Source organism: Heterodontus francisci, unplaced genomic scaffold (genome assembly GCF_036365525.1).
Source record: "Heterodontus francisci isolate sHetFra1 unplaced genomic scaffold, sHetFra1.hap1 HAP1_SCAFFOLD_88, whole genome shotgun sequence".
NCBI lineage: Eukaryota > Metazoa > Chordata > Chondrichthyes > Heterodontiformes > Heterodontidae > Heterodontus > Heterodontus francisci.
In genome coordinates, this window is record NW_027142063.1 from 2,770,133 (window position 1) to 2,779,436 (window position 9,304).

The 9,304-nt window shown below is 46.0% G+C and overlaps 1 non-coding gene across 1 annotated transcript; it reads right to left on the reverse strand.

The window, feature by feature from the left end:
- Positions 1-686: 686 nt before the first annotated feature.
- trnal-cag (transfer RNA leucine (anticodon CAG)) lies at positions 687-769 on the reverse strand. Its single transcript has one exon. It is a non-coding gene; the product is annotated as a tRNA-Leu (tRNA).
- Positions 770-9,304: the final 8,535 nt, after the last annotated feature.

A 9,304-nucleotide genomic window follows, 5' to 3' on the forward strand; every position in this document is an offset into this window, starting at 1 on the left:
CATCTGCTTCAAACACTCCTCCACATTTTATCTGTTCTGACTGTCAACACCGACAGCTCTTTTGTTTAAGTGGAACCCATCAGGTGTGTCTCGGCTCCTTCTATTCTGAAAGCTGTAGCACTGGTTCAGGGAATTCAGCCCTGTTTCTCGACTCTAAAGGCTCAGCCATGCTTGATTTGCCTTGTATTTTGCTTTTACTGCAACGTTACAAGACCTCCAATCCTCTGGCACTACACCTGTATCCAGTGAGGGATTGGAAAATGATGGTCAGACCTTCCACTATTTCATCCCTGGCTTCTTTCAACAGCCTGGGGTACATTTCATCTGGTCCTGATGATTTATCCACATTCAAGGATGCTCATCCCATTTATACTTCCTCTCTCCTTCAGTTATCACGTCCAATACTTCACACTCCTCCTCCTTAATAACAATATCTGCATCACCCTCTCATTCGGGAAAACAGTAAAGTACTCATCAAGGATATTGGCAACATCTTCCACCCCGAAACAAAGGTTACATTTTTGATCTTTCATGTGCCCTGCTGTTTACTCAGTTGCCTCTTACTCGAATGTTTTGATGCAACATCTTTGGGTCCATTGTTAGCTTGCTTGTCCATGTTCTTTCCGATTCCCCCTTTGCTTTTTCCCGCTGCTCCCAAACGCCTCCAGTGCAGTGAAAACGCAAGGTGTCAGAAATGGGATTCGAACCCATGCCTCCAGTGGAGACTGCGACCTGAACGCAGCGACTTAGACCGCTCGGCCATCCTGACTACCTGCGATGTACCATCAATGCTAAGGAAATTATTCATTCTTTCTGAAAGTATTTGTGAGATTGTGGAAATGTCTGGAAGAAGAAAGACCGGCGGGAAAGCTCGGGCCAAGGCCAAGTCTCGCTCCTCCCGGGCTGGACTGCAGTTCCCGGTGTGCCGTGTTCACAGGCTCCTGAGAAAGGGTAACTATGCTGAGCGTGTGGGTGCCGGAGCCCCGGTCTATCTGGCTGCTGTGCTCGAGCATCTGACCGCTGAAATCCTCGAGCTGGCCGGTAACGCGGCCCGGGACAACAAGAAGACCTGCATCATCCCCAGACACCTGCAACTGGCCGTCCGCAACGACGAGGAGCTCATCAAGCTGCTGGGAGGGGTAACCATCGCTCAGGGCGGGGTGCTGCCTAATATCCAGGCCGTGCTGCTGCCCAAGAAAACCAGCGCTCAGAGCTCCCAGAAAAAGTAAAGCGGCCAAAATGTCATCTAATCAACCAAAGGCTCTTTTCAGAGCCACCCACAGTCTCTGTGAAAGGACTGGTTCCTGTCAGGAGGGAATCAGAGATGGAGTTATTGTAACAGTGGATTGACCTGTTTCACATCTGTCCAGGTGTGTTTTCAGTTCCCTCTCTGGATTTCACACTGTTTCTCTGCTCACACATCTCCCCTTTCGAGTTCATGAAGAACTGAACTACAGGGTGTCAGAATCAACAATTTAATAAATCCCGCTGTCTTCGATTTGATAAATCCCGAGACCATCCCGGTACATTAACGGGAACTGGTTCGGAGCTGATGAATTAATTTAATAATGGAAGTGTCTGCGTTAATTCTCTGTTTTTCATTTGGACAGTTTGAATTGTGTTTTTTTTTTCTCTCCGGTGATCTGAGCGCCGCTTCTCAATGAGACTCTGCTCCCAGAACAGAGTAAATGCAGGAAGGAAGAGGCCATTCTCGGGCTGTGTGTTTCTCTCCTAACCTGATCTGTTTAGACCGCACTGTTCCCAGAGGACGGAATCAGTGAGAGTTGTGCACACACAGGAGCTGAGTCCACTGCAGCGCTTTAATGTGTGCCTTCCCCCTGGCCCTCCCTATTCTCCGGACGCAGAGCTGTCTGTTCCCCCCGGCGGCGGGATAGAGTCGGGGATTCTCTCCCCGCAGTGTCAGGGTCTGCAGCCCCGGGGAACTGGCGGTTTCAGTCAGAGTGACCGAGCTACCTTACATATCCTGTGTACAGATCTCCAATGGATTCAAACATTAGTGAACTCATTGGGTAATGTTTGTAAATAACCCTCGTGAACGGAGCCGGCTCCATTAATGCATTCCAAATAAAAACTGGGATCTATTTCTTTTCCCAAATGCCAGCCAACGGATCCCAGGAGCGGGGTTGAGATTGTGCTGAGCAGCAATGAGTCTCCGGTAATGCTGCTTTCTAAATTCCAGATCAGCTCTCAGTCCCACAGGCCTTTCGGGAAAGTGATGTGACAAAACAGAAACCATGTGACCGCCCCTTCAATCTAATGGGTTTGATGATGAACAGAGATGGCAGCTCTTTCCTTTGCTGATTTGGTGGCTCTGAAAAGAGCCCTTGTTACACCTGTTACTGAAGCTGGGTTTTAGGCGCGTTCCCCGCGGATGCGGCGGGCCAGCTGGATGTCTTTGGCCATGATGGACCGGGATCATTCTGGTGAATCTGCTCATTTTCCGGCAGAAGCATCAGTCGCTGTTTGAACTGTTTAAAGTCAGGGGTGTATTAGCAGCCAGAAAGTGAAGGGCAGTTCATTGCTCCCTGCAGCATTATCCGCCTCTTTCAGGAGAAAGGATCAGACACCGCTCGTTTCTGTCAATCCCCGAGAAGCCTGTGAGAAGCGGTTAGTTGCTAATTTGTTCCTTTCACAGAGAGGAAGCTGATATTTGTCCCGTTTTAAATTGCTGAACCGGAACCTCCTCCCGCCGCTTACAGTTAACAGATTGACAAATGAAAACGATTCCTAAAATCGCGTCAGGATTTTGTGACGGTACATGCAGTAAAACAGAACATAAAATGAGAGGTTTTAAAATTGTTGCCTGAAAATTGAAATTTTCCATCACTTCAATTCCTTCCTGCTCTGGAATTGCCGGGCTTTTTCCAATTGGAAAATCTAAGCCAATGAGAACTTCTATTTACTTAAATGTGATTCTCCTATTGGTTAAGCATTGGATTGAGAAGCGGGTGACCAATCAGAGACAGAGTCAAACTGCGGGGATTCCAGGCCCCCAGTAACTGAGCTGAAACTGTTCAGATTGACAAACCCTGGCAGTAGCTTCACACATTGGACACTTCACACTGAGTCATTCAAGGGCTGGTGTGAGAGAAGCTTCAGATCCTGTCATTACTCTCTGACTCATTATTCATCTGGAACCAAACAATTCGTAAATGTGAAGCAGTGAAGAGAGTTTTCACTCTCACTGCAGCATGTGTCATCTGGGGAAATAAGGAACTATTATATTCGGAGATTCCAGGTACATTCCTCCCTGAACAAATCCATTCCTAACATTCCCGATCACAGACTATCCCAGCTCCTGTTGTCACCCGACTCCAGCTGAATTGGAGAAACTCATGTGCTGGGATTTGCGTTGTGAGGTGGTGTTTCTCCGCCAGTGTTACTGTCTTACAAACTCTCCCCCTGAATTTGTGAACTGAGACTGCACCGAACACATCTCCAGTTAGAGTGAGGGCCGGCCATCCCTCTGTTTTGTTACAGAGAGTGGTGAAAGGGCTGGGTGGAGGGGAGTCACCAGGGATCCTGGATTTCCTCCAATTCATTTCCATCTGCAGGCGGGGCCGGGACAGGGATCATTTGATCAGGGGATCAGCTCTTTCCTGAGAGATGTGGGTGGCTCTGAGAAGAGCCTTTGTGTTCAGATGTTTACAAGTTTCCCGCGCTCTTTCACTTCTTTCCAGACCCTGCTTTCTGAGTCTTCGCTGCTTTCGGCTTGACGTTGCTCTTCCATGTCTGGACTTTCTTCAGCGCCTTTCCGCCCACCGCACTCTTGCCTTTTTTGACCTTCTTCGCAGGAGACTTTTTCTGAAGCGCTGCGTTGCCGCCGCCTTGCTGCTTGTTTTCTTGGCTGCTGGTTTCTTCACTAAAGATTTCTTGTCTGCTGGTTTCTTCACTAAAGATGTCTTGGCTAATGGTTTCTTCGCTATAGATTTCTTGTCAGCTGGTTTCTTCACTAAAGATTTCTTGTCTGTTGGTTTCTTCAAAAAAGATGTCTTGGCTAATGGTTTCTTCACTAAAGATTTCTTGACTAATGGTTTCTTCGCTAAAGATTGCTTGTCTGCTGGTTTCTTCACTAAAGATTTCTTAGCTGCTGGTTTCTTCACTAAAGATTTCTTGACTAATGGTTTCTTCACTAAAGATTTCTTGACTAATGGTTTCTTCGCTAAAGATTTCTTGTCTGCTGGTTTCTTCACTAAAGATTTCTTAGCTGCTGGTTTCTTCACGAAAGATTTCTTGACTAATGGTTTCTTCACTAAAGATTTCTTGTCTGCTGGTTTCTTCACCTTCTTTCCCACTTTTCCCTGGGTTTTCCTTCTTGCTGATTTTGAAGGAGCCGGAGGCTCTCTGTCCCTTGCTCTGCACCAGGGAGCCTTTGTTCACATTCCTCTTGATACTTTGCTTGATCTGGGTCCTGCGCTTCTCCACATCGACACCGCTGCTACACAGAGCCTTCTTTATGGCGGCCAGGGACATCCCCTTGCGATCGCTGAAAGCCGGCACAATCTTGAGGATCTGTTCGCCCAACAGGAGACCGGCTGGCTTGTTCCGGGGAGCCACCTTCTTCTTCTTGGGGGTCTTGACTTGGGCGGCGGCGGCGGCTGGAGGAGCCGTTTGGACTGCTGCACTATCGGTCATGTCCGGGACTCTGCACAAATTCTCTCTGTCAGTGTGAACTGGGTCAGAAATGAAGCCGGTGGTGGCGGCACAGAGCAACTTAAAGGCAGAGAGAGGACGGGGCAGAGACAAGCTGCTGTCAGTTCCCGGCTCCTGCTGTCTCTCTGTGTTTCTCTCTCCTCACAAACTATCCAATTCCATTGAAATTCAGACACTCCAGACTTCCAGACTAGATCTTTCCTGTCTCTCACTCCAGCATGTTTGCTGTTGAAAAGCTTTCACTAGGATTGTGGACTTCATTTTCCATTTCACATGGTTTTATTGCTGCACTGACCGCCCTCTCTCACCCTTCACTGATATGTTCTCTACTTTTCAACTGAAATCTTGAAATCAACAAAAATAAATGTCCTTGAATTCCCACTTTGGGGCTGAGCAGGGAGCAGGGCGGTTCTTTGACTGGAAAATCATTTGATTTTACACAAGGATGACCCTGAAATCTGGCGATTAGAGCGGACCCACACACCCGCCCGCCCCTTTAATACAATCTCTCTTCCACAATATTCACATCTGCACATTCACAGGACAAACTGTTCCCTGAATGTAGAGTTCCCAGGACAGGTTTTCCCCTCCGCTTGGTCTGTGCTGCGGATTCTCGGGGGTGAGTTGTATTTTCTCAGCTCAATCACTGTTGGGGCCGGCGCTCCGAATATTGTCTGTTAACCAGATTCCGCTACAAGAGCCAATCACAGTTGTGACTTTTTTTATTCGTTCATGGGATGTGGGTGTGAGTCCAGAACCAGGCGTCATAATCTAAGGATACGGAGTAAACCTTTCAGGTTGTCCTTTCTCTCTCTGCCCCTCTCTCTCTGCCGACACCCACCCCGGTCCCCTCTCTCCCTCTTACTCTCCTCTCTCTCTCTGTCCCTCTCTGACAGTTGCAGAGAGAGAGAACTGTCAGCTTTGTGGTTAGTCTGTTTTAAAAAAAAATCGCAGCCATCTGTTTCACAGCTGACAGATGCTTTGAGCAGAGACAGCACTTCCGAAACTCGGACAAGCTCGGGTTTTTCTGGAGGGCTTTTAAAAGAAATCAGAACTGCCGGAAAGCTCCGAACTTGTCCGAGGTTCTGAAACGTTGTCTCTTCTCTAAGGACCTGTCAGCTGTGAAACTGACGGCTGCGATTTGATTGAAAGACAGACTGGTCTGGAAGAAGAAGCCAATGGGAAATTTCTCATCCCTGAAATTATCAGTCACGGACCGAACTGTTTTAACGTGGACACTGGTGTCCATGTACAGACATGTTGCCAACCCCTGTTCTTCACTCAGACTTACCAATCACACACTGATCAACGCTAACAAATAATTTGACTTCTTTTTTATTGAAGACTGACAATACTATATACAATTTACAGGAGAGTATTACAGGCACATCTTACTGGGGATCAACCCATCTCCTACTCTGTGTCACATAGTGTATGACATCACTTCCTGCAGTGATGATGCACACACTAGTGACATATTACTTGAAACAAAGAGTAGGCATAAATGGGCCACTTTCTCATTGGCAAGATGTGACTGGTGGAGTGCCACAAGGATCAGTGCTTGGGGTTCAATTATTTACTATCTATATTAATGACTTGGAGGAGGGGGAAGAGTTTACTTTATCCAAATTTGCTGACGATACAAAAATAGGGAGGGCATGTTGTCATGAAGACACAAGGAATCTGCAAGGGGATATAGATAGGTTGAGTGAGTGGGCAAAAACTTGGCAGATGGATTTAATGTAGGAAAGTGTGAGGTCATACACTTTGGTAGGAAGAATCAAAAGGCAGACTATTATTTAAATAGAGAGAGACTCCAAAAAAGAGGGATCTGGGTGTTCTTGTGATTGAAACAAAAAAAGTTAGCATGCAGGTGCAGCAAGTAATTAAGAGGGCAAATGGAATTTTGGCCTTTAGTGTGAGGGGGTTGGAGTTTAAAAATATGGAAGTCTTGTCACAACTGTAAGGGTGTTGGTGAGGCCACACCTGGAGTACTGTGTACAGTTTTGGTCCCCGTATTTAAGAAAGGATATACTGACATTGGACACAGTTCAAAAGAGATTCACTCAGCTGATTCCTGGGATAAAGGGGTTGACTTATCAAGAATGGCTAAACAGTTGAGGCCTTTATACATGAAAGTTTAGAAGAATGAGGGGTGATCTTATTGAAATGATTAAGATTCTGAGGGGGCTTGACAGGGTAGATGTTTCCACTAGTGGGGGAATCTCAAACTAAGTGACATAGTTACAGAATAAGGGGACAGTCATTGAAAACTGAGATGCAAAGGAATTTCTTCTCTCAGAGGGCAGTGAATGTCTGGAATTCTCTACCCCAGAGAGTTGTGGAGGCTAAATCACTGAAAGCATTTAAAGAGGAGGTAGATAGATTTTTGAAATATTGGGGAGTTGAGGGCGATGAGGAGCTGGCACGAAAGAGGAGTTGAGGTCTGGGGTACATCAGCCCTGATCTTATTGAATGGTGGGGCAGGCTTTGGGGGCTGAATGGCCTACTCCTGCTCCTATTTCTTATGTTCTTATAAGGGGGCTACAAAGAGATGTAGATCGGTTAAGTGAATGGGCAATGACCTGGCAAATGGAGTATAATGTGGGAAAGTGGGAAATTGTCCACTTTGGCAGGAAGAATAAAAAAGAAGTATATTATCTAAATGGTGAGAGATTGCAGAGCCCTGAGATGCAGAGGGATCTGGGTGTCCTCATGTATGAATCGCCCAAGGTTAGTATGCAGGTACAGCACGTAATTAGGAAAGCTAATAGAAAGCTATCATTTATCGTGAGGGGAATTTGATACAAAATTAGGGAGGTAATGCTTCAACTATACAGGGCATTGTTAAGACCACATCTGGAGTACTGTGAACAGTACTGGTCTCCTTATTTATGGAAGGATGTGAATGCATTGGAGGCAGTGTAGAGATGGTTTACTAGACAAATATCTGGAATGGGGGGGCTGTCCTACAAGGAAAAATTGTACAGGCTTGGCTTGTATCTGCTGGAGTTTAGAAGAGTAAGAGGCAACTTGATTGAAACACATAAGATCCTGAGGGGTCTTGACAGGGTGGATGTGGAAAGGATGTTTCCCCTTCTGGGAGAATCTAGAATTAGGAGTCACTGTTTAAAAATATGGGGTTGCCCATTTAAGACAGAGATGAGGAGAATTTTTTTGTCTTAGAGGGTTGTGAGTCTTTGCAGTTCTCTTCCTCAAAACACTGTGGAAGCAGAATCTTTGAATATTTTTAAGGCAGATGTAGATAGATTCTTGATAAGCAAGGGGGTGGTCGGGGGTAGGTGGAAATGTGGGTAATCAGTTCAGCTATGAAATTATTGAATTACGGAGCAGGCTCGAAGGGCGGAGTGGCCTACCCCTGCTCCTAATTCATATGTTCGTATGCTTGTATGTTTGTATAAAGCCCAAGATGCCATTGGTTTTACTAACCACTCTCTCAATATGTCCTGCCACCTTCAAAGATCGATGCACATGCATCCCCAGGTCCCTCTGTCCCTGAACACGCTTTAGAACTGTGCCATTAAGTATACATTGCCTCTCCCTATTCCTTCTGTCAAAATGCATCACCTCACACTTAACAGTATTAAAGTCCATCCGTCACCTCTCTGCTCATTCTGCTAGCCTATCTATGTCTGATTGCAGGCGGTTCATATCATCCTCACTGTTTGCCTCACATCCAAGTTTGGTATTGTCAGCAAATTTTGAGATTCTGTTCCGTATTCCAAGATCCACATATTTTATACACAGCAAGAAAAGCAGTGATCTCAGCACTGACCCTTGGGGAAAACCACTGTCTACCATCCCCCAGTCTGAAAAGAAACCATTTACGACAACTTGCTTGCCCTTAAGTCAATTCTTTAACAAATTGGACACTGACCCTCCTATTCCATGAGCCTCAGTTTTGTTAACCAGCCTTTTATGTGGTACCTTATCAAATGCTTTCATAAAATCCATAGAAACAGCACCCACTGCATTACCTTCATCAAACTTCTCTGCTCCTTCATCAAAAAATTCAGTTATATTATTGAAGCATGTTCTGCCTTTTACAAATCCATGCTGGATATCCTTAATTAACTCAAACCTCTCTAAATGTCCATTGATATTTTCCCTGATTATCATTTCTGAAGCCTTACCCAGCATTGATATTAAATTAACTGTCATGGAGTTGCTTGGACTGTCCTTACACCCTTTCTTGAATAAGGGTGTCGTTTGCCACTCTCCAATCCCCTTATCCAGGGAAGATTGGAAGATTATAGCAAGCCCTGTCTGCAGCGGTGGCAGACCTGCAAGGAATCAACTACCAGCAAGCGTATAAAGCGAGACCCAGGCTCAGGGCCTTCAGTTACCTGGAGGGGAGTCGGAGAGGCAGCGGATCCTGTGAGGAACCACAATTCAGGAAGGATGTGAAGGTTATTGTGAGGATACAGAGAAGATTAATTTAAAGGTTTACCAGTTTATAAGCACGTGCAGAGCAAAGGAATGGTGCTGGGGCAGATCAAATAATAGGAAGCTGCGATCGGTTGGAAGGCAAGAGTGATTGAACGACAGAAGAGATGATGGTGCAAGGCAAAAGTCAGGGAAACCACAAGCAACATTGTGGAAGCACAAA